Source organism: Molothrus ater, chromosome 1, assembly GCF_012460135.2.
Source record: "Molothrus ater isolate BHLD 08-10-18 breed brown headed cowbird chromosome 1, BPBGC_Mater_1.1, whole genome shotgun sequence".
Taxonomy (NCBI): Eukaryota; Metazoa; Chordata; class Aves; order Passeriformes; family Icteridae; genus Molothrus; species Molothrus ater.
The window spans coordinates 35437716-35464647 of record NC_050478.2 but is presented as its reverse complement, the minus strand read 5'-3'; the positions used below and the strand labels follow the sequence as shown (position 1 = coordinate 35464647).

Sequence of the window (26932 nt, the reverse complement as noted above, 5' to 3'; positions counted from 1 at the left end):
GGCAAAGTGGAGGGTAGAAGCCTATATGTTTTGTTTAACCTCAGTTTCCTAAGGCAAGAAGCAATGTAAATCTTACCTTGACTTAAATATCACAGAAGAGAATTGAGCCCAACAATTATAGAATTTATTGCAAACAAAAAAAAAGAGAAGAAAATCCAAAACCCTGCCTTTTCTAGTCCACTTCCCTACCAAAGCAAGGTTGTACATTTTTTTCTAGTGCTTTCTGAAGTCTAATTTTAGGTGTCCCAAATAATGTGGCTTTTATTATTTCCCTTGGGAAGCTCTTTCCCAGTCAAATAACTCTTTTAGTTCAGATTGCCTGACACGCAGCCTAATTTCTCCTTCTCTAATTTGATCCCATTTGCACTCCACTGCAGATGACTCTACCTTGTTCCAAGCAAAATAGTTTCTCCTACTGCTCTGCATCAGCTTTGTGGAATATAAGCACTGTAATTCAAAAGTACATTTGCAAGGACTTGTTATACTTTTGGAGTTGTTTTACTTCTCACAAGGCAGTGAACTTTTCATCAGTCAGAGAACATTATTACTCTTCTCTGATCTCAAAACAATTGGTCTTTTTTTGTTCTGTTGGTAAGGATAATTTTGAACCTGGTAATTTCAGGTGTCACAGATTGTTCTTTGCGTGTTCTCACCACATGTGCTTGAATAGCAGCTGGGTTAAAGAACAAGTCTGCAGTCATCAATGTAAGAACTCAAGCTCCAGATTTCTGAAGGCCCAAATAAAGCCTTCACCCAGAATTTAATCTGAAGTGTCAGACAAGACAGAGGAGGTGCAGATCTTTCTTCTTCATGAACTGCTCGCTCAATCTTGTGCTGGATTTGCCTGTGGGAAACTCAAAACCTCTGCCTAAGCTTTTCTGTAGCTTTGATCTCACTTTATTCAGCTACCAGACATGCACAAACTCTGATCCAAGTGCTTCCCAAAGGTCTCCTGAAGCATCACTGCCACAACCTCAATGCAGGGCTCACACTAAAACAAAAGCCTGCTGGGAGCAGAAATCCACAGTAAGAAACAGTGGATTTTGGACAGCAGCTCACGTCTCCTGCCACACTGACATTCAGCAGAACCACCACAGGTATGCCTGCAAAAACTATTCTAAAATGCCTTCACCCATCAAAGAAAGGGAAGGCACGAAACAGCTGTACCTTTTATTTAGTACAATGTCTAGAAGGGGAAAAGACGGAGGAAAAAAAAATCACAATTATTTAAATGTGCATAATATGCATTTATGTACTAAAATTACTCTAAATAGGGGTATTTTTAAATGGCCAGTGTCCCTAGGTCTTTAGGTGGTATAGTCATTAACATGAAACAACACGGTTGGAATTGAAAATCTGACCCTTATAACCAGATTGGAGAAAGGATTGCAAAATAACAGATTCATTACTACTGGATTTGCAATTACTGCAGCTGCACACCCTGAAGTAGGTAATTCACCTTTGGGGAAATGTACAGGTTTTCTTCCTTCAAAGGAAAAGCTGAGAGAGATATTTCAATGGTGTGCAGGAGAGCTTATCTATAGTATTTGTCTTGCTTTCTTGATTAAAAACTTAAGAAAAAGAGTAGACCACAACATGTTTTTACCTTTTAAACAACTTTTATATAATCAAGTATGATTTTCTGATAAACCGTACTGTTCTGAATTATAGCTTTTAAGCCCTTATATTTCAACAGAAAAGTCAAATAATTTCAAAATTACCTGTGAAAAAACAGCATCAATAAGCATCTGCTCAACTTTCATGATCTCAAAGGTAGACAATTAGCATAATTGTTTAATTTGCAAATTGCTCATTTGCTCCTGCGAAACATCACTGAAGAATTGCTTAAATCACTGGTATGAGATCTCCACAGATCTTTTAAAGACAGTCAAACACATGCAGATACAGGGAAGATTAAAACAGAGAACAGTAGATGTGTGTTACACAGATCAACTTTCCTGCTGTCACTATCACACAACTGGAAAAGACCTGGAAAAATCTTCTGTTTGGAAAGAGCTGGTCTAGATTCTAATTTTAAGATAATCAAACCATTTAATATTTAAGCATTCAATGCTACATTTTTTTTTCTTTTCTTGAGAGTGTGAATGACGTTTTGTGTTTAGAGAATCCAACAAGAAAGAATCAAGGTAAAGCCTCTGAATATCAAGTCTCTTTTTCACCCTACAATGATAACCCCATTCACAAAATGATGCAGTCTCTGCTGCATTTGAGACATTTAAGAACTGTGTAGAAGTGTCAAACTGTTAGAATCTTCATTTACAGCAGGAAGGCAAATACCATACACATACCCATCTTATATATATTAAGACTTTCACATGTATATTCCCACAGCTGACTAAGAAAACTCCAGCCTTTCACCATCTAACAGTTGTACATCAGAATTGTGTAAAACTTGAGAGAAATTACTGCTCTCAGTCACCATTTACATCACTGCAACTTAAGGCAGAATCCGACTTTTTCAATTCCATTGGAATGTGCAAACTTTAAGGAAGGGCTCTTTCTCCATTAAATACCTGATGAAAGACTTCTAAGCAGCATTTGTCTTCTACAGGGTCTGTAGGACTGTCTCAGAGCACATAACAGTATCCTGAATTTAAGCCAAGGACTGTAAGTTCTCCTTAGCTTGGACTATTTCCACCAGGCCTTAATGCAGTTAAGGGCTGCTTCCCCTTTCTGCCTGAAAAAAGCCCAGCATGACTCTTATTCTGTCAGATGCCTGATAAAATTGCCACAAACTGTCCAGGGCTGACCCAGCAGAGACTACAGGAATTTGAAGACGCCTTGCTTCCGTGTGTGCTGTGGGCAGATCTCTGCTGGGTTCCCTGTGGTGCTGAGGCCAGAAATTACAGTGCTATGTCTTGACAAACCTCCCTTCAGAGGCAAAGCTGCACAGATGACTTCACATCCCTACATATGACTGTTTCAGGGTGTAGCTTCCTCTGCTCCATGGGGATCTGTCAGAGAAGACTGATTGTAAGGGAGCAGAATAAGAGAATTCATCATCCTCTTTTAAATAAGGACTAAGAGAAAAGAACAACACATACCAAGAAGAAATATGTTGTGCCTGTAGTAGTGTTAACCTGAAGTTAGAGAGCCCAAAGACAAATGAGGTAAATTAGAAGTAATTAGGACTTGCACAAAGACTTAACTTTTCAAAGGAAACAATTTATACAAAGGGTTTCCTTGAAATTAATACCGCATCATCCACACAAAGACAGACATGGCTTGTTTCACTGCCAGCTATACAAACAATGGTGAATTTGATATACAGCCATTAGCAAAGTTAATCATTTGCCTAAGCTAAAGAAAGTGCAGCTCAGTAGACATTCAAGGTCACAGCCACATTCTGAAGACAACTGTTTACTCTTATACTCCTCAAGAGTATCAGTGTGAGCAGCGCTTGATCTCTCTCTGTAGAGGTAATTCGATGTTTCAGGTTAACATCTGCAAATTTTGCAGCCTCTGCTAAGAAGCTAATTGTAGGTTTTCACATCATTGTTAATGAGCTATTCCTTTATAGTTATTCATATAATGACTATCATTTTTATAATACAGAGTTATTTGAAAAGTACACTTGTACACAGAATGGTGTCTACAAAAAAAATTTTCAAGCATTGTTTAACCAATTCCTTTAAGAGAAGAAAGTTTTGCTTTCCAATTAAGTAGCTAGCATCAAAATGGAAAATGCAAACAAGGCAGTATTCAGCATCTTGCTCTTCTATATTTGCTACAGACAGCTCAAACCTTGTTTTAAACTGCCAGTCAAGTGAAAAGAATTTGCAAATATGGGTATTGGAAGACTAGAGGACTTTAAAAATCCAGTTCCTAAATAATTCTGAAATTTCCACTTTCAACCACATGATATTTTATCAGAGCTCTGATTTTCACAGCTGTACATCTTGAAATGATAAATTTATAGAAACCTGCATGCATGTCATGTCAGGCTGATAGCTATCAGCTTAAGAAACAGTCTAATACTGGCAATGCAAGGAGAATAAATTTTGCAATTCAACATGCCCCATGCTTTCCTACAATACAGTTTTAGGCCCCAGCATGGACTGTGGTCACTGTATGTGCTAAGGAGAATTGTCTTTCACAAGGGATGTAAAACATAATGATCTGGTCACCTGCAGGAATAAGTTGTCAGGGAAATCCTCACCTCAAAGAAAGAATGGGAAACTTTGATTCCAGTTTTCAGTGAAATTGTGATTACTTAGTTTCTATTCTTGTGGTAAAAATGTTAGCCCTAATGGCCTAAAAAATTAAACTATAACTTCTGAACATTCATTCTCACTTTCATGCCCTTTTCTGTCAATCCTGTTGAAGCTGCTGTCCCATTTCAGTGACATAATTGATAGCTTCATCTCAGATGTTCTTTACACCAGGGTAAGGCTCCATAAGTACAAGTACATAATTATAAACTCTTATGTTATTAAGAAAGCCTTGCTATGCTACCATAACATTGCATTTTTGTTATTTTAACTAGCTCATTGTTCTGAAAAAATAATATGTAATATGTTCTTATTCTCCCTTAAGCGTCAAAGCTGAGATCAAACTGCCTATGTGCATAAAGGTGTAAATATCTTTCCCGTACAGAAAATTGTTAGCTGTTTTTAAAGGAAGTGCACAAAGTACCTAGCTCCAATTTTACATCCATTTACTCAGGACAATGATTTTACTTTGTACAATGAACAGCAAATTGCAGTCATTTGCAACTGCAACAAAAAAATTTTCCTGATAAAAGATGTTTTGATTTGTAGGCCTAGTTCTGAATTGCTAATAAAACAAAGTGCTGAGAGAAAAACAATATGAGTTCATTAAATTGAAGTTTCAGCCCTTTGACTTATGAAAGGTCTTCACTGGTAATTCCCTGGGAAAGGCATTATATTTAGAGAGGAAATTGTGATTGATACGTACCTGTACACATGGCATAAGCAACGAACATCAGGGATTCAAAAATACTCAACTAGCTTTGCTGCCTGATGAATAAGGAAAATTATTCTAGTGATTAAATGGCAATAGAAATTTTTTTTGCATTTGTATCTTTCATAGGCACAAAGGAGAAAAGTGGTTTTCTTTGAACAGCTCCCAAGTATACTTGCAGAGCAATCAGTATCTGCTACCATCAGACCAAGCAGGTTAAAGATGAGGACTCACTTGTTTCCATGAATTCTGGTGTCAAGTTTTATGCTGGCTTTGGCCTTCAGCTTTCACATTAACCAGCCTGGATCTGGCCCATCCTCTTTCTTTACTTCACTTTGTGAATATTTCTCCCCTTTCCTAGTGGTTTACCAGTCTCTCCATTCCCACTCTTCACTTTCTTTGCCCTTGTCACCATTCACTGCACCTTTTGCCTGCTGTTGAAGCAAGGCAAGGCAAGAAGAGGCATTTCATTTAAAAGGTTCAGTTGTCTGCCCTGGGGAAAGAAACACTGCACATGGAGTAAAATTAAGTAACTCTGCATGATGATACTAAAGGTTCAGCACAGGCTACTAGTACTGAGAAAAACAGAAGAAATGCAGAGCTAGGCTGATCCAGCTCTGAAAAAACGCAGAAAATGTGATTCTAGGAGATATGAGGATGTACATCCTGACTAGAACTGGTAAGTATTAGTGCAGATGAACTAAGCTCCACCTGATGGATTGGATAAAAGATTGAAGTATTGGAGAAAAACAAGCAGGGAAAGGAGCAAAGTAACCACAGCATACTCATTTTGCAACTACTCCAGGCCTTTGCAGCTCTTGGTACAGTCTGTTCAGAGCAAACCCAAGTACCCCCACATGGGACTGCATAATTTATCCTACTGTTAAGTCAATGTAAACTCATGATCACTTGATCCAAGGATATTTTGTACAATCCGCTTTTGCATAATTTCCTTGCTACTTAGTCATTTCAAGGCTAAAAAAGGCTTTCATTCTGCATTAAATGCCCTGTTAGGCCCCACATCTATCACTCACACAGTACTTTACACAGATATTCCCCACCCCCTCTGCCAATTTACTAATCTAGGGGCTAATCCATCTCTTATTTTTATATTGCCAAATTTTCCTTTGTTTTCAGTAGAAGTGAGATCAGTTCTTTAGGGTTTAACTCTGAAAATACTTCAGGATATATGATCTGCAGCAACAAAAGTAACATCACTAACATGTTAAGCTGTTCACACTCATGCAACTGACCAATAAAAGCAACTTTCTATCCAAATCCTAGGCAGAATCTGACAGATATTTTTACAGTAATTTACATATCCCCAAGAGAAGCAAACATTCCCTCTGAAAATAAATTGCCAAAACCCCAGTCTGTTTTCCTGGTATATAAGCCAGTCTTGCCTTTTATGCTTCTTATGATTTTCTTTACGTGTCTACTCAACTAACACAGCAGATACACAGATTTTGAACAGACATAGCGTTATTTATTTTCTTCTTTAGCATATAAAAATGTGTAACTGACTTGGACAAAAGCCAAAAACCTGCCAGGACTATTTTATACACATCAGTAGTGCTGCTGCATACATATTTTTCTCTCACACACAACTATGCCAGTTAGGAAAGCAGGAACATAATAGCTTTAAAACAATGAGGGTACAAAAGAGGAACAAAACACCCCAAGACCTCCTTTGTGACTGCAGTACTATATTCTGTCCTCCTCTTTTTTCTTTTTTTTTTTTTTTGTTACTTATAATGAAAAGAGGAAAACATGATATAGTAACTAGAAGTTAAATGGTAAGGCAGTCATTTACAGACCTGTGCATGGCTTGTGAAAGGCAGCAACACAAAGGGGTTACTATCTCTAAACCCATTCATTCACTTCCTTCATTTTACCCCTCTGTTATGAATGAAGCAGAAGCACTGTAAATTTCCAGCCAACACATCCATTTGTCAAGGCAGGCACGGCAGTTGCCACCAGGGTAAATGGAGGATATAGAATATCCATTACACAGAAGCTGCAGAGCAGACACACTTTGTTTAGTTTTCTTGGACACTTGTAAGAGCAGGGTCAGGACTGAGCAAGCACTTTCATGCTGAATTTTCTGTTCTTATGCTTAGAGAACTTAATTATGTAGGGACTTTTGGCCCAGTTTCCCCCCACTTTTCACTTTAGCACTTACCCTGCAGCTATAGCATAGCTGCTATGTTGCTCTGCTCTGCCTGGGCTAGCTGCAGAGTGACACCATTCACACCACAGAGAGTTATCTATCTATTTGTAACAGGGAAAGATGACACAGGGTCAATGCAAAGAAGAATTAGGCTCTCCATGCATGACCTTACTTGAGAGAGAGATATTTCTGGTAGTGAAATCCGTTTCAGCTGTTGTTTCAATTACCATGGCATGAAAACATGCTTTTTGCATCTTGTGGAAATCCTTCAGCTGTTTTACATTCTTTCAAAGCAATCAAAAGGCAGCTTTACAGCTGTCATGTATGTAATACTGAATGAGTTCACTTCACAATACTCAGAAGTCAAATTAAGGTGGGTGTATTCAAAAAAATATAATTTTGCCTGAAAATACAGTTTCTTTCCAATCTGGAAGCCCCAAGGATGTTTTATTCTGTTTGCAAATATAGCACTCTTTATATCTTTGTTCATCCTGGCTATGAAGCCACCAGACAACCCTGATGCAGAATGACCACAGATAAAAAAGCAACTGTGAAGTACCATTAAGGTTTGCTGCTACATGCCCATTTTCAGAAAGCTTCAGTCTCAGAAAGACAGTAACTACTTTGTGTAAGAACATAGACTAATTGAGGAAGATCTGTAAGAACAGTGTTAAAGGCAGCCCAGAAAGCTGCATCTCAAAACTGCATAGCAGCCACTGGTAAGTCAGTGTAATGTGAGTACTAAAGACTTCTAGATAAAAGACTTGACTGGGTATCTCACTTGATTGCTATGTTTATTTAGATACTAATTTCATCTACACTCTGAAGAAGATGGGAATTTTTATTCTGGTGCAGCAGAGCCTAGCATCATTTTCCCCAGAGCTTCAACTTTTCATGTGTGATCTCGTTTATTAGAACTTCAATGAACTGCATAAAATACCTACATAATAATGCAGCAGATGCTCACACACATGCAGGATCAGTAACTAACAGGGCAAGAAAGCTGAGCTGAGCCTGTCCAGTCTCACCTACTTCACATGACTGAACAGAACTAGTCCCAGTCACAGAGAAGAAAAGCTTCCACAAAAGCAAATGTGTCTGAAAAAATAATTATTATAGGTGAGTTATGACTTATAAACAAAGAGATTTCATATCAGTCTTTTCCCTGTTTTGCTTCTCTTTGGAGCTAAAATATTTTAAAATATTAATACTAAACTTTTTAATACTTAATATAAGTTTTTTTTTTAAGATGTAAAATAGTAAATTGTGTTATTCTGCTTTGGAGTTCTCAACATCTGTCTCTTAAAATGTGCAAATATTTTTCTATTTGTTATGACTAAGATATTATTTTCTGTTCAAGGTCTTCTTTTCAGAGGACAATGAGTTTCCCAAAATACAGACCTCATCAAGCAATAAAATTACTAAGTACAAAGATAATAATGCGAATAACTATTAGCATCTGGCTATATCCTGTTAGGACAAACAACATTCAACAAACAGTGCTGACTTTTATGGTGTGACTGCTGAGATGTGACAGTGCTATGTTTTGATTTACTGTTAAAAACCCAACTATCTAAGTACTTTCTGCAAGTTCAGATTTAGTAGTCATTATGGACAGACTCCAAACATTGTGAATTCCCATACTGCAGTAACAGAAATTGAGATGTCACAGGATCTTTATTTATATATATTTCCTCTTATAGGTGAGGAAAGAATGAGAGAGAAAAAAAGAGGAAGTCGCTTTGTATTATACTACACGATTTGATAAATACAGTCATATGTTGCCCTTTCCAGTGCAGTACAATCATAGAATCTGAATTTCAAGTGCATCTCAATTATTTTCAGGCATAGATCCAAACCAGCAATAACTTGAGCACTGCAGTTAATGAATTAAACATTGCATCTGCCCCTAAGCAACCAAAGTCTGTATGCAAAGCTGGTCAAACTATTTATACACCCCTGTCTTTAGAGAATATATATCCTTTATTAAAAAAAGACAAATAAAAAAAGTTTCATACTTCAATTGCAAGCCCCATTCTATAACCTGCATCTGGTCCAGGAAAAGCATCAACTCCCACAGCATTCTTTCTGGTTATGAGTCTAACCCAGATTTTGCCATCATTATTTTCAGCAAAACAGCCAAAGCAGTCTATCAATTAAAAACCAACACTTACGCAATCTGCTCTAAGTGTCCCACACCGAGCTCCTCATATGTTATCTTGCACATGGAAGCCGGTACCTGCCAGCAAAGCAGACTCAACCTTTCCACTGCACGCAGGGCACTGTCCCGTACGAGCCGTGGGTGGCAGCACCGCCTGCGCATTCCAGCCGGGACATGCTTTGGGTCACAGCTTCACGCAGTGAACGGGAACCATCCCCACGCACGCAAGTGCCTAACAAGTGTCCCAGCTCCGACTGCCATCACGCAGTAAAGTTGCATTCATTTCCTGGATCATCTGCCCTATGGCTTGTCCTTCAGTACAAAGCACGCGAACTGAAGATGTTAACAAAGATAATACAAACACACGTTGTGAAATAAACAGGAACTTGCACGGCAAACACAGATGGAGAAACTGAAAACACTGATTGTATCAGGAAGCAGTTCAACGACTTGATTCATGCAGCGTGCACAGTAACAGGTATCACTGCTATCGCAATTTCAGCAATATGTCACTGTCTGAATCAGCAGGAGCACTTGCAGACTTTAGCCGAGAAATCCAGACCACCCCAAGACTGTTTGGCGCAGAAATCATCAAACTTTACCTTATATCAGATTCTTCTCCCAATCAGACTTTGCTATCTTTCAGAAACCTGGCTTAGTGACATTCCACTTTCAGAACCAAACAAAACAAAGGCACGCAGGTCTCATGTGTCCTCCCTATTCTCAAACTCCTGAATTTCTTGAGCGACACAAACCCAGCCCCCCTTCCCGACTCCAGAGATGCTGGCTGTCACATAACCCATCATCTCTGTCTCTGCAAACTCCGAGCATATCCACAGAGAAATAAAAAATCCGCGTGCTACCCTTTACCAACACATTCCCTGTCACTCTGAATTAGCACTAGCAGGCTGATGCGAAAGTCACTAGATTTTAGTCTCAATTTTATCCATGTTAATTATTATTAAACCTTTAAGAGCTTCTTTCCAACATCTCACCAGCATTCCCCCTCCAATATGTATATAAGTAGTTAATACACGGTACTTTTCACAATCACTCAGCCCCGCTTTCCCGGCTGACCTATTCCAGCGCATCTACTTCAATGACGAGAACTGGGGGAAAAAAAAAAAAACCACTCAACAACTTCTTGTCATCCACCGCCGCCGGAAAACAGCCCTCTGCTTGACACAACAGAGGAGCAGCACCGCGCACAGCCCGTGCCTGACCTCAGCCACGCTTCCTCCTCCGCCGCCGGGAGCACCCACATCCCAGGGGCGCGGGTGTCGCGGTCACCCGGTGGCCCCACTGCCCCGCCGGCCAGACGCTGCCCGGGGCCGGGACCGAGCCGCGGCACCAAATTTGCCCGCCGAGTCGTCTCTGACCCCGCGGCACGGGGAAGCCCCAGCCCCGGCCCGGGCCCCAGCGGGGACCGAGGGGAGGCGGCGGCCGCGCCCCCGCTCGGCGCTCCCGGCTGGCCGAGCTGTGAGGGGGCCCGGGGCACCGGGGACCCCCAGCCCCGCCCCGCGCCCCCGCCGCGCCCACCTGCTCGGCGCCGCTGCCGACGGGGCCCGGGCGGCTCCTCCCGGGCAGAGGGCGCCAGGTACGGCGGCCGCCCGTCTCCCCTGGCGGGGGCGGGGAAAGGAGGGCAGGGATCTTAGGATCGTGAGGGGGAAAAGCCCGCCCCGGTCTTCACGAGGGAATAAAAATAAATATGTATTTTTAAAAGTAGTAATTTAACACACATGCACACACATACACAGCCCGCCCACCCGCGGGCCCCACTTTCTACCCCCAGCCCTGGAGCGCGGCGGCTTTGGTGCGAGGGTGAAGTCCGGCTGCAGTCTGGCGCACCCTCCCACGTGCTGGTGCCTCGGCAGAGCCAAAGCTATTTTTGAAAGCCCACGTGGATGCCACAGTGGGAAAATGCCCCATGGCACGGAAAAAAGATGGCACTACCCTGTCCCCCTGCCCAAACACATCCACCTGCCAAACCACTTCTTCACTGCAGTGCCCTGAGGGCCTTGCACTTGGAGCTGCCTGGGCACCCTTGGCTTTTGTATCCCTGATTGCGCACTAGGAAAAAAATAAAAATCTTGTTTTCTTCTGGATTTATTCCAAGGCTGCTTTAAGATGGGAATATTAAGATCTTGCCCTAATGAGCCTTCCATGTTTCTGCCAGGACAAGGGAGTTGCAGTGGACGAGCTTCCCAGATAGCTGGAGGAATGGGGCACCCCGAGTTTGTCATGTGCAAGTGTCTCAAGAATGATGATGATGATGATGACGAATTAACTTAAAAATCATAATGTGGGCTCTGGTCTGTCCAGCAGCCTTTGGATGGTGTTTTCAGAGAGGCAGGCTCATCTTCACTGGATTTCTCTGGAACACCTGTTTAGCTGTAGAAATATAAAATGGTGTTTTTCATTGCCTTGCTTGCTCATAAAGCAGACCAGGCAAATCAATGTCACTTGGACCTGAATGATGGCAATGTCAGCCTGAGATTGGTGGAAAGTCAACAATGGGCTGTTGTGGCACTTCTGCTCATCAGGGCATGGGCATGGGCATGGGCATAAAAATCTAGATCTCCATGTCCTGTCTGTCCAGATGTGTGAGTTTGATTTATTATTCTGAAAATATCCTCTTGATTGCTTGCCTAATTTTAAGTCCTAAGTATCTGCCTCAGTTGCTTCCACAGCGGTCAGGGAGCACTAAATCCACTTCTAGCTGGTCACTAGATTGAACTTCAAAGCACAAAACAAAGCCAAGAGGGTCCTAGGTAGCACTCCAGAAAAATCAAAATATCAGCATTTACTTAAAAAAAAATAAAATACCACACTTGAAAACTGCTTTCATTATTCATGCAAATTAGTCTCAGCTGAGACTTGATTTTAGATTGCTAATGCTGAAATGAACTTTGTCCACCTTTTGGATTAGATAGAAAAAGAACTTCAGAGGAACAGGCTGCAAGAGCTGTAGGAAAAAACCTGGTTTTGTCCTGTTTCCTTCATTTGATTTCTTTCACTTTCCAACAAGGTCCACATAATTTCTGCAGAATTTGTCCAGTTCAGCAGCAACCATTTCTACCCTATGGGGTTGGACTGACCCAGTACAAAGGTTGCACACTGGTCTGGTCTGAAACAATCAGCTTTTTCTGTGGTACACAGTTTGCCCACATTTAAAACACTGCAGGAGGTACCATTGCCTCTTGGCTAGGTACAGAAACTTGTCATACATTATATTTCATTCAGAGAATCCTACTGGATTGCATGCCTAGGAGTTATGAAAGTCTTCTCTTTCTGTTTTGTCTTTGGGAGATGTAGACAAAAAGGAAAAAGGAGAGAGGTGCTTTCCTTTTCTTTACAATGCTGAATTGGAAGGAAGGTACTGGAGCGCTTGATGGCAGTGGAATAGGCCAAAGACTTCTGGGCAAACTTCAAGGAGTTCTGTGAAGGCCAGTGCACTGAAACACTCATTTCTTCTAGTTGTCCACATGTAATCCTCCTCCTCCTCCTCTCCTGCTTGTCTTCGTCCCAGCTGTATCTGAGATCACAGAAAGGGTAATGCAGCGGGACAAAACTTACCCTACATTATCATATAGGATGTGCTTTTCCTGGGTTTTATTATCTTTCCTGGATTTTATTGTCATTACCAATTTAAGATTATTTGAAGTGCTTTACATACTGAAAATTTGCCTCAAACATATTTGTAGCTAACATTGATATGCTTTACAATGCATAGCCATAAATACAATTTTATTTTCCATACATTCTGCCCGCATAACTACTAAAAATTATGTTGTGTATCGTAATTATATTTCTACTCTTGACAAATACTTTTCAATATGAATCAAACAATACATCAATCTATTTAGAAAGAGAGAATCTCTGTATGTGTCTTAGACTTGGGCTGCTGGTTCTCTATAGTTCCTTGGTACCATTTCACAAGCAACTGTGAGGGCTTTTTTGGGTTTTGTCACAGGTTGGGAACATGTCTCTGAGGTTGAGCTGGAGAAGATTTTCTGAGTGTCTGTGTTGAGCAACATAACACCCCTGGCCTGTCATCTTTGTATTCCAGAACAGACAGCTGGTACTTTTCTCCTACAGCTGCTACACCTGGTAATTTTCTCCTATATTTCTTTCCTTTGCTGTGTCCTGCACAGTTGAACCCCAGCTGAAGGTCTTCAATATTGTCAGACTTAATGAGAAATTTTGCACCCTTTCCATTTCTGGTCCTGGCCCTTCTGCTGAAAGCCAAATTCATTATGAGCCTATAGTTTCTAAAACATAGCAAAAGTGTAGCCTAACAAGAGTACAAATTAATGTCAGGATAAATCTAACCTAAAACAGGAGGAAGCAGAATCTCTGTCTTCTATACAAAGAAGTCATGACCATTAAAGATGGGAGAGTTGTGAATGGCCTGTGGTGAGCTGCTACAGTATCTGATGGAGACTGAAATTTCATTTTGATTCACCATGTTTTTACTACAAACAAATATAAATTAGAACAAAACCCCACATATAACTTCATAGGAGTTTCCTCCTGTTCATATCTTGTTCAACACTAGATGATGATCATTCTTAGCAAATATATCATTGACCATCTCTAAGTTAAAAATACTTTCCTGCACTAAAAATGTGTTTATGATGCTGTCTTCTTTAAGACTACTTAAAATCCCATACAAGAAAATGAAAAGTACCTGAAATAAATGAAACCAATGAAAAGGAGTTAGTGTGTCCCAAACAGAGAAAGAACTATTTGACATGGTTACTGATTTTGAGAACAACAATCTGTAAGGCTTTGCTGGCATGTGCCAACATAAATACTTGCCAAAGAAGTGCTTATACTTATCCTAAGTACTTACACTTCTTTTCCTCTTCAGACAATATAAGAAAAAGCTGAAAATCTTCTTACAGCATTTGTGCCTTGGTGTTTTCAATAAGAAGCACATGTAAAGCTTTCTGGTCACCGCTGAACACAAACAAAACATACATAACTTTAACACACAAATAAAAAACCAACTTTGATCAAGGCTAAATATGTCTCAAAAATGTAAATTCATTTGTATTTGTCTTTGTTTATGCATGCATTTGTAAAATATAATAAAAATACCCAGAGGTCAAGGCATTTTTGACTAATGTAAAAAAAATTTTTGCATTAAAAATGCATGAAACTTACAAGCTTAAGAGCAAAAGCAAAAAAAAGCTTCTTCCTTTCAGGGTGCCATTTGATTACACTTCTTGATAGCTTTCAACATTTGAAAATAGTTACAATAATAGTCTCAGCCATTGTGTTTGATGACTTTGTTAGCTTTAGAGCTAACACAATTAACTGAGACATTCCTATGTATGAACAGAGATATTTTTGTCTCCAAATATTTATCTTTCCCGTATTATTGGTAAAAATGAAGTGTTTTCTATAGAGAATTAATAATAGCTCAGAACTTTAATTTTCTCTAATACGTTTTAGCAAGAAATTCCTAAAAGTGCATGATTTCCTTGTTACAGAACAATGGAGCCATGTTTACAAATGCAGTTTAGACAGCAATATTGAGGAAAGCTGTAGACAAATAATTAGTAGAGATGATTTCCCTAGAGAGGGGTATTAGTGTTTACTTTTTTTCTGTGTTTTTAATCCAAATCCTAAACCCTTACTCCTGATCTTGTTGAGCAAGCTGTTTGCTGAGTTCATTGGAAATGAAGTCTAAATAAATTCAGGCTCCTAGTAAATAATTAGTGCCCAATGTCAATTCTTTCTCTAATTGAATTTCTTCCGCTTATTTCTGTTTGTGCTGTGGGATGTCTTAAAAAGTATGTCTTAGGAAAAAACTTTGGATTTTCCTCAGTGCTTGGTTCTGCCATTCATTTTCTGCATGACCTCTGTGAAAGTACTTAATCACTTTTAATAGTGTGAGTGGAACAAGAATGCATTCATTAATATTTGTGAGGCTGCCAGATACTATGCTGTTGCAAGCATTTACAGTACCTTAAAAAAAATTATAATTGCACTATCCAGCTGGTTAATGTTTATCCAGTTACTGAACAGCTAAACAAAAAGCAGAGAGGCGGACCTACTCTTTGCCCTCATTGGTATTGAATTTGAAAGGAATTTTTCCATGTTAAAGCTGTAGAATTAGGCAGTAGATGAAATACCATTAGCAGGCCTCTGTAGAGAATAATGAGCTGAAAGCATGCCCGGTGCTAGTCTGCAATTAGGGTGAAAAGTGAAATAGGGCAAGAATCAGTATACCATTTCAGGCTCTCGCTTATCAGAGCGTGCCCTTTTCATCCCCACCAGGGGGAGCCTACTTGAAGTTAATAATTAGGAGGCACAAATAGTGTGTTTGAAGAGGATGCTTTCCTTTGCTTTCACTTTTTTAAAATAGAAAGATACTTTGTCATCTTTGTAAGCCTTTCCCCTCCCGGCTACCCCTCCCCTCCTTCCCATCCCGCCCCCTGAAATTCCTTTTGCTTCAGCTATCACACTGTAGCAGAGAAGCAGCATGAGTGTTTTCCTACATGCTGGGCCTATTATTCTGAAGACTTCTGTTTTTAAGCATTGATGTCAAGTACAGGATTTAGCTCAGAGTTTACCCAGAACAGCAAATGGAAGTCTCCTACATGGCATGCACTGCTATTAATACTGCATGTGCAACTAGTCAAAGTGAGGTGAGAGTTCACATCTTGAGTACAAGTTATCAGATTGTCCTTACAGCTCCTGATGGTAACTCAGGCATAACATTGTTCTCAGCAAATTACTGTACTTCCTTCTACTCTGCCTCTAGAGTGCTCCTCTTCTCTGTCTAGTTCAGCACCAGTCAAACCTGAAATACTGTTCAACTTTGCAGTCCTTAAAGTCATGCTCATAAGGAGGGGTTGGTCTGTGTCATTTGATAATAGGAGGCATGTGGGCAGCAGGCCTCATGATTTATTTGCAGAAGCAAATTTTCAGCTTTAATGTGTAGATATATTATTGAAAATCCTTCAGATTTTCTTTGAAGTAATAATTTGTCCCTTTGTGTCTAAAGAAAATGACAGCCTTGTTTGAAACTAAGATTTCTCTTTTGAAACGGACAAATTCTTTACTATGAGGGTAGTGAGGCAGTTCAAGAGGTTGCCCAGAGAAGCTATGGATACCCTTTCCCTGGAAGTGTTCAGAGTGTTCAAAGGGTGGGTCTCTGAGGAATCTGGTCTAGTGAAAGATGTTCCTGCTCATGACAGAGGGTTGGAATAGGATGATCTTTAAGATCCTTTCCAACTCAAACCATTCTATGATGTAAATAAAATGTTAGTAAATGCCTGTTCAGCATTTCAGTACTTAACAAAATCTGAAATTTTACATTCTGCTGCAGGTGAAAAACTTTCGTAATACTTGTAGGAAAAAGTGGGCTCACACATATTCTTTACAAGTGTTGGAATCAACCATTTAGTATATGTTTAAAAGCCTTTTTCTCTTTGAAATGTAGTTGCTGTCTGTCCCAACCCATTTACAGTACTTTAGACTCATTGTGGGGATCTGAAGAAGGGCATGCCCTCTGCTGTGCTGTATGCAGATAGGAGTTTCAATCAAGTTGTTAAGGGGAAAGATTGCACTTGAGGCACTATCATCAAGTTCACTGCCAATATTCTCAGCAGTAGTTACTATCACTGTCTCATTTTGCTGAAAGTGACATTATTACTTCAGTCATTCAATGAGGTAAAATTCAATAATAATTTATTATCATGGACTACTTCTAAGTGGAGGATTTCTTCTCATATAAAGCAAATAATACAAGTTATGGTGTGACATTGAGGAAATATTACTAACAACAATATGGCAAGACTCAAAAATATAATGGATAATTGCAGGAGGAATGGCTGGAGAGGGAGAAATTAAAGAGAATCATTGAGAATAGAACAGACATCTTGCACTTAGGAAAAAATAGTCATAAACCATAAGCAAGAGAGTTTCACAGCTGGGAATACAGTTCCAGGAATCTCTTCCTCCTGGCCTGGGCTGCTCTTGGAAAGGCACTACTTCCACAGACGGGAGTCTCTGTCAGTGGCGAGGAGAGCCAGAGAAACAAGCTTGCTGAGTGTCAGAGGGCAGAAATGCTGCTGGACTGGAGTCCCAAAGGGAAATTACTTCTCTAGGTACTCCTGGGAGGAACTTGAGTGGTTTCCCTTTGTTTATGAGGTTACTGAAGGCACTGGGATGGAGGTAGCTATTGGAAAGAAGATTGCTGGGAAAGGGGGACAATCAGATAAGCATATGGAGGGAAATGATAATTTCTGTTTGTGTGTTCATTGTTTACTTTTCTTTCTCTGCAGTGTATCCCTTTCAGGCCAGACCTTCAAGTTACAGAGCTAGCAGAAAAATGGAAATGAGGAAACAGAGCAAGTATCTATGATCAAAAGTATTTCTCTCTCCTACACCAATCCTGAGCTCACTCATGCTATAGAAAATGCAGGAAGCAGGGAGATCAATATAGAACAATGCATGGCATAAGTTTTCCTTCCACAAAACACTTTAGAAAGTCTTCAGAAAGGCCTCAAATGGGAGGCAGGAGCAGTGCAACTGATGTTTTTACCTCACTACTTTATTTTAGAATAAAACTTGACAACATGTTGGCAATAAGTATCAAAAGGAGAGAACTTCAATCTCTTCATTCTCTTTCTTCTGTAATCTTTTTTTTTCCCTTTCCTTTCTCCATTTTCTCCTTTTTTTTTTCTATTTATGGCAAACTGACACGATAATTTCTGGGAGTTGGTGGTGTTCCCATAGAAACAGCCTTGATTTGATGATATCACTGCAGGTTGCTGCTGTTATTCTGCTATGTTCTAATTAAAATAAAATCTTTGTAGATACATTGTATTTAAATCTTCAGACTCTTTTTTTCTATGCAATTGGCTGGTATAATCTCCATTTTTTTATGGCCAGGTTTGAACAAGGGCCAAAAAAATTATGATGATCAAGACACTGTTCTCTTTGAAGCAATCTTTTTGTCTCAGTTCTCCAGAATTCATAAAGCCCAAGTGGGCTTTTATGCCTAATAATAGTAGTTATAAGTGGCTTTAAGTGATTTGTGGAATAAAAGCTGTAACTGTTACGTACCACTGAGGAGCTGCTTCTTTTACTCAATGTTTAATACTTTGTAATAACAACTGTTTTTGTTTCAGGATCTCAATGCACTTTCCATTATTATGACTTAAAGTGCTAATGAATTCTGCATTAAAAGCCAGATGTAAAAGTATCTGAGAAAAAAAAAATCCCCAGAGAAATAGTTCAATTGCCTGCAGTAACTGTCCTGCAAGTTACAAAAGGCATGGTGTGTCAAAACCACTCTTTTTCATCTTCTTGTTTGCATCCACTTCTCCTGTAGGGCACAGAAAAGGCTTAATTGCCTACTCATCTGTTCAAGATACTGAGATGAAAATAAAATTTTGGTTTTTGTCTAGTTTGCAAAGTGAATGGTGTTAAAGGATGGAAGGCAAAGCAGGATTCCTTCGAGTTTGTGAGAGTTTGAGAGATCCACTACAGCTCTTATTGATGCTGACAAAGACCCCTCACCTTCTTTGACATGTGACACGCATGTGCTGTTGCAAGGTTTGCTACCATCTAGTTTGAGGTGACAAAACACCAAGAGTACAATCCAGCCCTCACTCTCTGATTTCTCCACCTGTGGTAACCTAGCCCAAATAACCACAAGCATTCGTGCTCCTCAGTACAAGGCAACATGAGTAACACCACAAATTTCATCATTCCCCAGGAAAAACAAGACTAATAATCTTTTGCAGAGGAGTTGGTAGTTTTTATAAATGCAGAAGACCCACAAGTGGAAAACCTATGAACAGAATTTGGAGCAAGATATTTTTTTCTGCTTTCTCTATCAGAAGCTTGCCATTGAACTCCCTTTTATTTAGTTCTATTATTGTGCTTTGTCATTTGGTTTTAATCATATATTTATCAAGTCACTATGTTCATCCTCAGATAAACTCTTGTAAGTAAAGAAAACTTACCTGAACATGAGGTAAAATGGGTCAAAGCTGAACACATTCTTAGAAAATACTGGGAGAAGAAATGTACCAAGGCAGAGATCACATTTTTATTCTGAGACTGAAGGATGATGTTTGTGGTAAGATCAGAGAAAACCGTCTGAGGATCCTTGGTAGTACAACAGTAAAAGGATGCAAGAATATTTGTTCCCTTAGAAAATGTTGCAGTATCCAGAACTGCCCAATCAACTCATCTCGTAAGCATAGGATATACTTCAGCTCAAAAGCTAAATGAATAAACAGAACCAGCCCAGATGAAATAATTTCTAATTGAATTTCCAAGGTTAGCAACGACAGTGTGCAGAGGAGCAGCTCAGCACTAATCAGGCTAATTATTCTGGTGTTCAGCACGAGAGGGCTTTGGAATGGGAAAGGCTTCCACCAAAGGTGCTCAGGCAGCCTGCAGTTCCCTTCCCCTCTAGGAAACTCTGCAGCAGGGCAGGTGCTAAACACCACAGGTGCTCTGGAGCAGCAAACATGGTGCAGAACGTTTCACCAGCCAAATTAGTCTTGACACAAAGGGCAGAGTGACCCTGTGGAAAACAAGCCGCCGGCATGTTGCTCGCAATCAGCCAACACCTCTGGCTTGTACTGCACTGCCAAGTCCATCCCAGCCAACTGGAAAGTCACTAACAAAACACATTTTAAATGTTTCCAGGCAACAAGGTCACCATGTCTTCCTCAGCTATGCCGTTTCCTTTTTACCCAGCAGGCAACCACTTTGTCTTAAGAGCTAATTTCTGCCTTTTCTTTGCCTTCTAGGACTCTCCAGTGTATTGCATACCACCTTTTTCTCCACCTGGGGGGCAGTTTTTGGAGGACTCAATAAAAAGGAAGAGATTTTGATGCAGAATTTGCTGAAATCAGAGGTTTCATGCCAAGTGGCTTCTATCTCAGCTACTGCTTTTAATGTACTTAGTGATCTCTCATAGATCTTTTCTCTCTACTCATCTTTGAGATCATCTATGTCTCTTTCATCCTGATTTATAAGATATTGCTCCTTTATTTTAAATCTTTCTAAGATTTTCCAGTTTAATTTGTCTTTTGAAGAGAAAACGGAAAAATCCTTTTCATTGGACTGGAAAACATGACTTTTTATTTTATAATTTGTAAATATGCTGAGAATTAAACAAAACTTTTTTTTTGCAGATGGTACATTTCTTTGTGATCTTTTTTATATATAGTTTGGAATAAAATGAGATTTATTAGGCAAAAATGTTGTGCTTACAGGAGATTCAGCTTAAGGCTTCTCAGCAGCATCAGAAAAAAAGAATTTTCCTGCCTGCAGTTAAAGCCTAGGTTAATTCTACCACAGTAAGGGAGGGAGGGAACGAAGGGAAGGATAGGACTATGGAGAAAGTGGGGAAGACAGTTCAGGAGCACCAGACTTGCTGCTGCCAGAGGAAGGAGTGGGGGTGACAGCTGCTTATTCTGAAATGGTTCATTCCCTACTCTGACAGCCCTGATTAGGTTTTCAGGCTCCAACTTTGACAAAATGAGAAGCAGGACCATGGAAGTCTGCTGCCTGTAGTACAGCTCGTGTTGTCTCTGCCGCTTATACTTGACCTAAATCCACATACAGGTCTCACTTAGGGTACAGGAAGATGATGTTCAGATCCCTTTCTTGTCTGATTTGAAGCAAGAAATTGTATTTAGGTCTGATGTTGTACGAGAGTGCCTTGGTCATTGATTATGGGATGAACCTCTGCTCTTGAAACTATCCACTTTGTTTAACTGTGGTCATTGGAGCTGGCCCTGGAAGACACACACACGAGCCTTGAGCTGCACCATTCTTTGCTCTCTGACCTAAAGGACATTTGACCTCTATGAACAAGCCCTGTGGGAAAAACTGAGAAAAAGTGTTGTTTCCATGACTGTCACTAAAGCTGGATGCTGTTCTTGGTTCCCAAAGCACAGACTTATTTTTTATTCTCACCAAAACATCCATTTCCTCATTCTGCTTTTCACCCAGTTAGTTCAGCACACAACTGAAATTTATGTTTAGCTTTACATTATGTTAACAACAACATCATTGACTTTCACTCTTCTTGTAATGGTTCCTTTCTTTTATGGAACACTAGTGCAGGGTTAAGGTGTTGCAGGAATTTGAACTGAGTCTACAAAAAAAAAATCCTGAAAGAACTGGTTTTGTTTCTCTTCCTGAACCAATTTCTGTTTTCTTTTCCTGCATTTCTAAGTTCTGTCTGTTTTTATGGAACTCTGCAAATCTGATCTAGTGTGTATTTCTGCAATCTTAGGGCTCACACATGTGACTGAGGTATGAGAGTTAAAGTTACTGCCCATCAGCTAAGCCATGGCAACTGTCCTGCGTTCAGGCTTAGCCCACAGCAAATGTGATATAATGTGAGTTATCTTAAGCCTCTTTCAAGACAGACTTATCTCTCCTCTGTACTTTCCTGGGAGGCTGCTGGGTGTCATTATTCCAGCTGCACTGATTTGGCTATTTGGGCTCTCAATCCCCCTACCCTGTGAGTAATTAAATCACCTCCTGCTATATATTTAACCTTGAAAAGCTTTCCTTTTTTTACTTCACTTTAATTGGCTGTTGCTGCAGATACCTTATCATACTTTGCTCTTACATGGAAGCCTGCACTAAACATTACAGGCTGGTTAGAGGAAGGTTTTCAGTACAGAGGAGAGCAAGAACAAGAGTGGATGCAGACAAGTCTGCACAGAAAGGCAGAGAATCCCTTTCTGAACAAATGGCTGCTGTATAGCAGACCACTCACCTGACCGCTGATGCACGAGACTCCAAAGGCCTGATCAAAATTGATGGATGAAGAGAGGAGAATAATGGGTGCACCCAAGGGAATGAATGTCAGATGCAGGGTTGGGGTCTGCAGCTGCTGCTTGGGGGTGACCTCAGTGCAGTCTTACTTTGGTTATGGGGCAACTCTGGCAGGCACTGCCAGGGCTGCAGGCCTCTTGTCAGGTGCATTTGTGTTGCAAATGCTGGAGCTGCAGACTGCAGCCAGGCAGAGGTTAATGCAATGCAACAGGGGCCTGGAAAGCTGCAAGTCTAATCATTACAATTGAGCAACTGAAGTAAAGAGAAGAGTGTGACTGCTAAGAGCTCAAATACCAGACAAATGAGAAAAATGTCTGTTGTCCACCCAGGGACTGGGACAAGCCCATCTGCAGCCTTGAAAAAACAGTCTGACCTGAGTACCTGTCATTGCTGAGGCTTGGAGTTTGTGTGCCTCCTTAGGGCTTGGGAAAAGTATGTAACCCTTTAGAAAGGGAATGGTAAAAGGGAATACCCAACAATATGCTGCAAGGTACAAGAAACCAAATAAATGTATACAGAAGACACTTGCAGATTGAGGGTTATGGGATTCCAGGAGCTGGACAACTGACCACTGCTCGATTGACAGTAAACCATTTCTGTTTGTTATCCTGCCTTAATAAAGTAAGGCTAGTCATAAATCATCTGTCAGCCTGAGCTCCGTGGCTGAGCACGAGGCTGGGAGTGAATTTGGTTCCTGGGAAAAATAGGATTTGAAATCAATTTAGGAGCAGGCAATCGTGGCTTAGCAGCTGCACCCTGGGGAGCCAGGAGCTGGAGTGAGGTCTGCCTTGGGGAACAGCCAGGGCAGGGTGGGCCTGTGGGAAGAGCTCATTTGAGAGTGCTTGGTTCTCATGTCATGAAACATAATAGGTCTGAAACAAGTTAACAGAGCTGCTTTTGAACAAACCTTGTCTTATCCACATTTTCAGCCCTGCTAGCACACAAAAGAGGAGCTTTCAAATCAATCCCAACATTCAAAACTCAATATTGCCTAAACTCAACCCTCTTTCCAAAAATGAGCTAATATGGGCCAATGTGGATCAAATTGTTGCATCTCAGGGTCTTCCCTGAAGCTAATAACTACAGGAATATTCTTCCCCTATCAATTATGTAATGAAATGCAGCAGATATTTAATAGCCTCCTCCTATGAAGATGAAGACCATCTATCAAAGACTGGTGGGACTGGATGCAGCAGAATCCTCCTGCCAAGCCACCAGGAGGCTGCCACATGTTCAAAAGAGATTAGGGCAATCATGGGACACCTACAAAATCTGCCCTGAATGTGTGCAGTCAGGTTATTACTTTCTGTAAGAGTTTTAATGTCTTCAACAGATTGTTCATTGCAGCATTGGGTCTGTGAAGAGAAGACAGTGTGCCTACTTCACTATTTCATTACTTTAACACTAATGAAATAGTATAAACACATTATAATCAAGGGAGTTGCACAGTGAACAGCCAAACATTGCCTTAGACCCATGGCCAGATCCCTATATTCTGAGACAGTTGCCAACATTGGGACTATTTTCATCGCAACAGAGAAATAAAATCTATACAAAATATGTTAAATTTTCATTAATGTATATGAATATGTAAAAAGGAAAAGGTTTGACATAGATAGAATTGTCACTGCTATTGCAGAGTATACATGCACCCAAACACAGGAGGGTGCTGCTAAAGAAAGCTGATCCTTGTTTTCTGCTTCAGTCTCTCAATGTGGCTTAGACTGACAAAAGGATTAATAACCTTGTCACATCACAGAGGTTACAAGTCACAAACTGACACTGCTCCTATTCCCATCACTGTAGGAATGAGAATAAAGGCAAAGGGACTAAGAGACCATTTTGATAGTGGTGTTCATAGCTATTTATTCATTAAACAAGTAGGAGTTTAAACACAGCAGTTCATTGTTCAGCCCCACGGCCAAATTTCATCTGCTCGAGGTAGCCAGACTTGGCTGAACTGAAGTGCAAACCCCTTGTGGGATGTGATACAGATCCCATCTGTGCTGATGCACAGAGGCGTTTTACAGCTCACAGCTACGATGTCAGTGATCTTCAGCTCAAACTGTAGCAGCACATAGATCCCTGAGGTTTGTTTCCCCCAAGGACTGAGGTTCATCCCTCAATGTATCAGTCAAGGCAGCAGACTGCAGACAGGCTTCCACTGCAAAAAAGAAATTGCATGTGAGACCTTGATATGACTGAGAAGATGGCCTAGTAAATATGATTAGACACCACCACCTCCCAGACAGACGAGATCAGCACCTTTCACGTAAAAGCTGTCCACACAGTGGACTGGGACATTAACTTTGAATGTACCTTCACCAAGTAAAGCTTTACACTAATCAAGGGACTACAACTGCATGATCAATTTGAAGATGTAATTATTACAAGGTGCATAAATCAGGTATTTTAATCCAGCAACAGCTACTTGAGTAGAGGACAGATAACACACTAATCTGAGGTGCTTTGCATCTTTATTCCCTACTGTTGCCCAGTTAGCCTCCAGTATTTGCACTTTTAAGCTGTATCAGCTTAAAACCAAATATAATTAACATGCTAACCATCATCCAGCTAAAACAAGGCTGACCTAGTCCCTTCAATTTAGAATTTATTCCCAACCAGTATTCCTGTCCTGACCAAGGCTCTTTCCATAATCCAGTATAATTCTCACAGATTTGTATGCACAAAGGGAGGATGGGGCTCCTGTGTGTGATGGAGTCTTCAATTCCCACACTCTTTAGGTGTGTGCTGCTCACTGCACAACAAATTTCAACTGCACCCTGTTCCTTTAATCAACAGGAAGCAGGAAAATATAGGTCTGGCATTCCTCCCAGGTTTTAAACAAACACATACCTAGCTACATGGTCTTATGAACATATCCCAACACTGAGTAATGTTTGCATAACTACATGCATGATAAGGCATTGGGTATTTGAGTTTTGCCACAGTATTTTCAGGACATGAATTGTAACAGTGGACTGTGGCATAGTGGCCACAGCCTGAGCACAGTCTCTGATGTCCACGGGGTGACTGGAGCTAGACCTTTTTTTAAGGTTTGACTTTCAATGCCACTGCCACAAGTCAGACTTAAGCATGCAATTGGTTTTGAAAGATAAAGTTATTTTAAAAAGCAGCAATCTTTAAGTAAAATTTCTTTTGGGTCTGCTCCTGAGAGGCACTTGATCCTTGCTGCTCAACAGGGAGCCTGTTAGCAATATCGGTTGTTTGATGAAACACAAGCCAAGGCTCCCAAGACAAGTTTGTCTGTGTTGGATCACTGGCTCAAAACAGAGTATAATGTAGTTGGCAGGAAGCTCTTAATTCCAGAGAAAGAGTGAAAAGTTGTCTTGTGTATGTTGTGTGTTTTTGTCTTTGGAGCTGGTTGCATTTGGTGATGTGTTTGGTCACGGTGCAATGAATCACCAACACGAACATTTCGTGATGGTTCATGGATCACTGGAGATGCAGAAGACTTGCTTTGTTTAAGAGCCCAGAGGGAAGTCAGTCTTTGGCTTTTTTAGTTTTTTCTTTTTTTTTTTTTCATTTAATAAATCACATTGAACTAGAGACTTGTCCCCCACATTGTAAGTGCCATTTAAAAAACCTGGGGTATGCAGGAGAGGATTAATGATTATGTAAGCACTGAATTTTGCAAAGGACAGGATCCTAAATGCCCTTGCTTTTGTTAGGTAGCGGAACACAGCCTGCAGAAGTTCTGGATGAAGTGGTTTCTCATGAAGTCCAGGAACATGGAAGGGGAAGTCCATGGACCAGGAACTGGCCACCTCTGATTGTGGATTCTGTAGCTGCACCTAAATACAAATTTCCTGAAGACAATGGGTTTTTTTGTGCATAGCTGTCTGGTTTTTATAAATAGTAAATAATGTTGGACCACAGAAGGCCTTATTATTGCAGAGCCCTCCAACAGTAGTGTGGAACATAGGATGAAGGTGGTCTGAAAGTACTATTTAAAGATTACTTCAAAAAAATTGCCAGCTGTGATCCCAAGAATTAAGGTATCTCGAAATTATGTAAAAATGTGTTGGTTTTGCAGAAGAATCAATGGTGGTCATTTTTTGTGTGTTTTTCTGACTTCTGTTACAGAATACAGAAAATGGTTTTGAAATGGCAAATAAGAATAGATGAGGTAATTGCAAAGTTATATTTAGTGGACTAAACAGATTGACCTCTACATAGATGCAGCAGATGAATGTCCTGTTACCTCTTCTTTCAGGGCTTTCAAGTCAACAGTTTCCTTCTGCGAATCACGACATTTGGTTTCAAGCAATAGGTTCTGGTAAACTTGGTGTGGTAAATGGAAGAAGAGCTAGTTCCCAGATAACTTTTGATGCCTCCAAGAATGATGACTCCACAACCTGTGCCACAGCCTGTGCCAGTGCAGGTCATCCTCACAGTGATGGCTGCACTAGGTGATCTTTAGAGGTCCCTGCCAACCCAAACCATTCTATGATATGAAAAGTGTTTCCTGATGTTCAGACAGAGTCTCCTGTGTTCCAGTTTATGCCCACTGTCTTGTCACTTGACAACACTGAAAAGAGATCCATCTTCCTTTGTTCAGATATTTGTACACATTGATGAGAAACCCCTGCTGAGGCTTCTCTTCTCCAGGCCGAACAGCCCCAGGTCTCCCAGCCTTTCCTCATACTCTGCAGCCTGGGATACTGTTGGACTCCTGCTAGCGCATGTCCAGCTTGTTGTCCAGGACCCTCTATGAGTAATCCTGTTCTCCCTATGCAAACACAGGGTTTACAAGTAACATTTATTAGGTCAGAAAAATTGTGAATAATAGCATGCTAATT

The 26932-nt window shown here is 40.5% G+C and overlaps 1 protein-coding gene across 5 annotated transcripts in view; it reads right to left on the bottom strand.

Moving 5' to 3' along the window:
* The window catches only part of WIPF3 (WAS/WASL interacting protein family member 3), a 38108-nt gene extending 27220 nt beyond the window's left edge, over positions 1-10888 (bottom strand). Inside the window, exon 1 of one of the 5 annotated variants that reach the window (XM_036407038.2) lies at positions 10815-10888. The gene's annotated coding sequence lies outside the window, so the exon portion shown is untranslated. Of the gene's footprint in view, positions 1-9288; positions 9642-9877; positions 9987-10498; positions 10680-10814 lie in introns of those variants that run through there. The other 4 variants (XM_036407039.2, XM_036407041.2, XM_036407040.2 and 1 more) reach the window with 4 other exon arrangements.
* Between the last annotated feature and the right edge of the window lie 16044 nt (positions 10889-26932).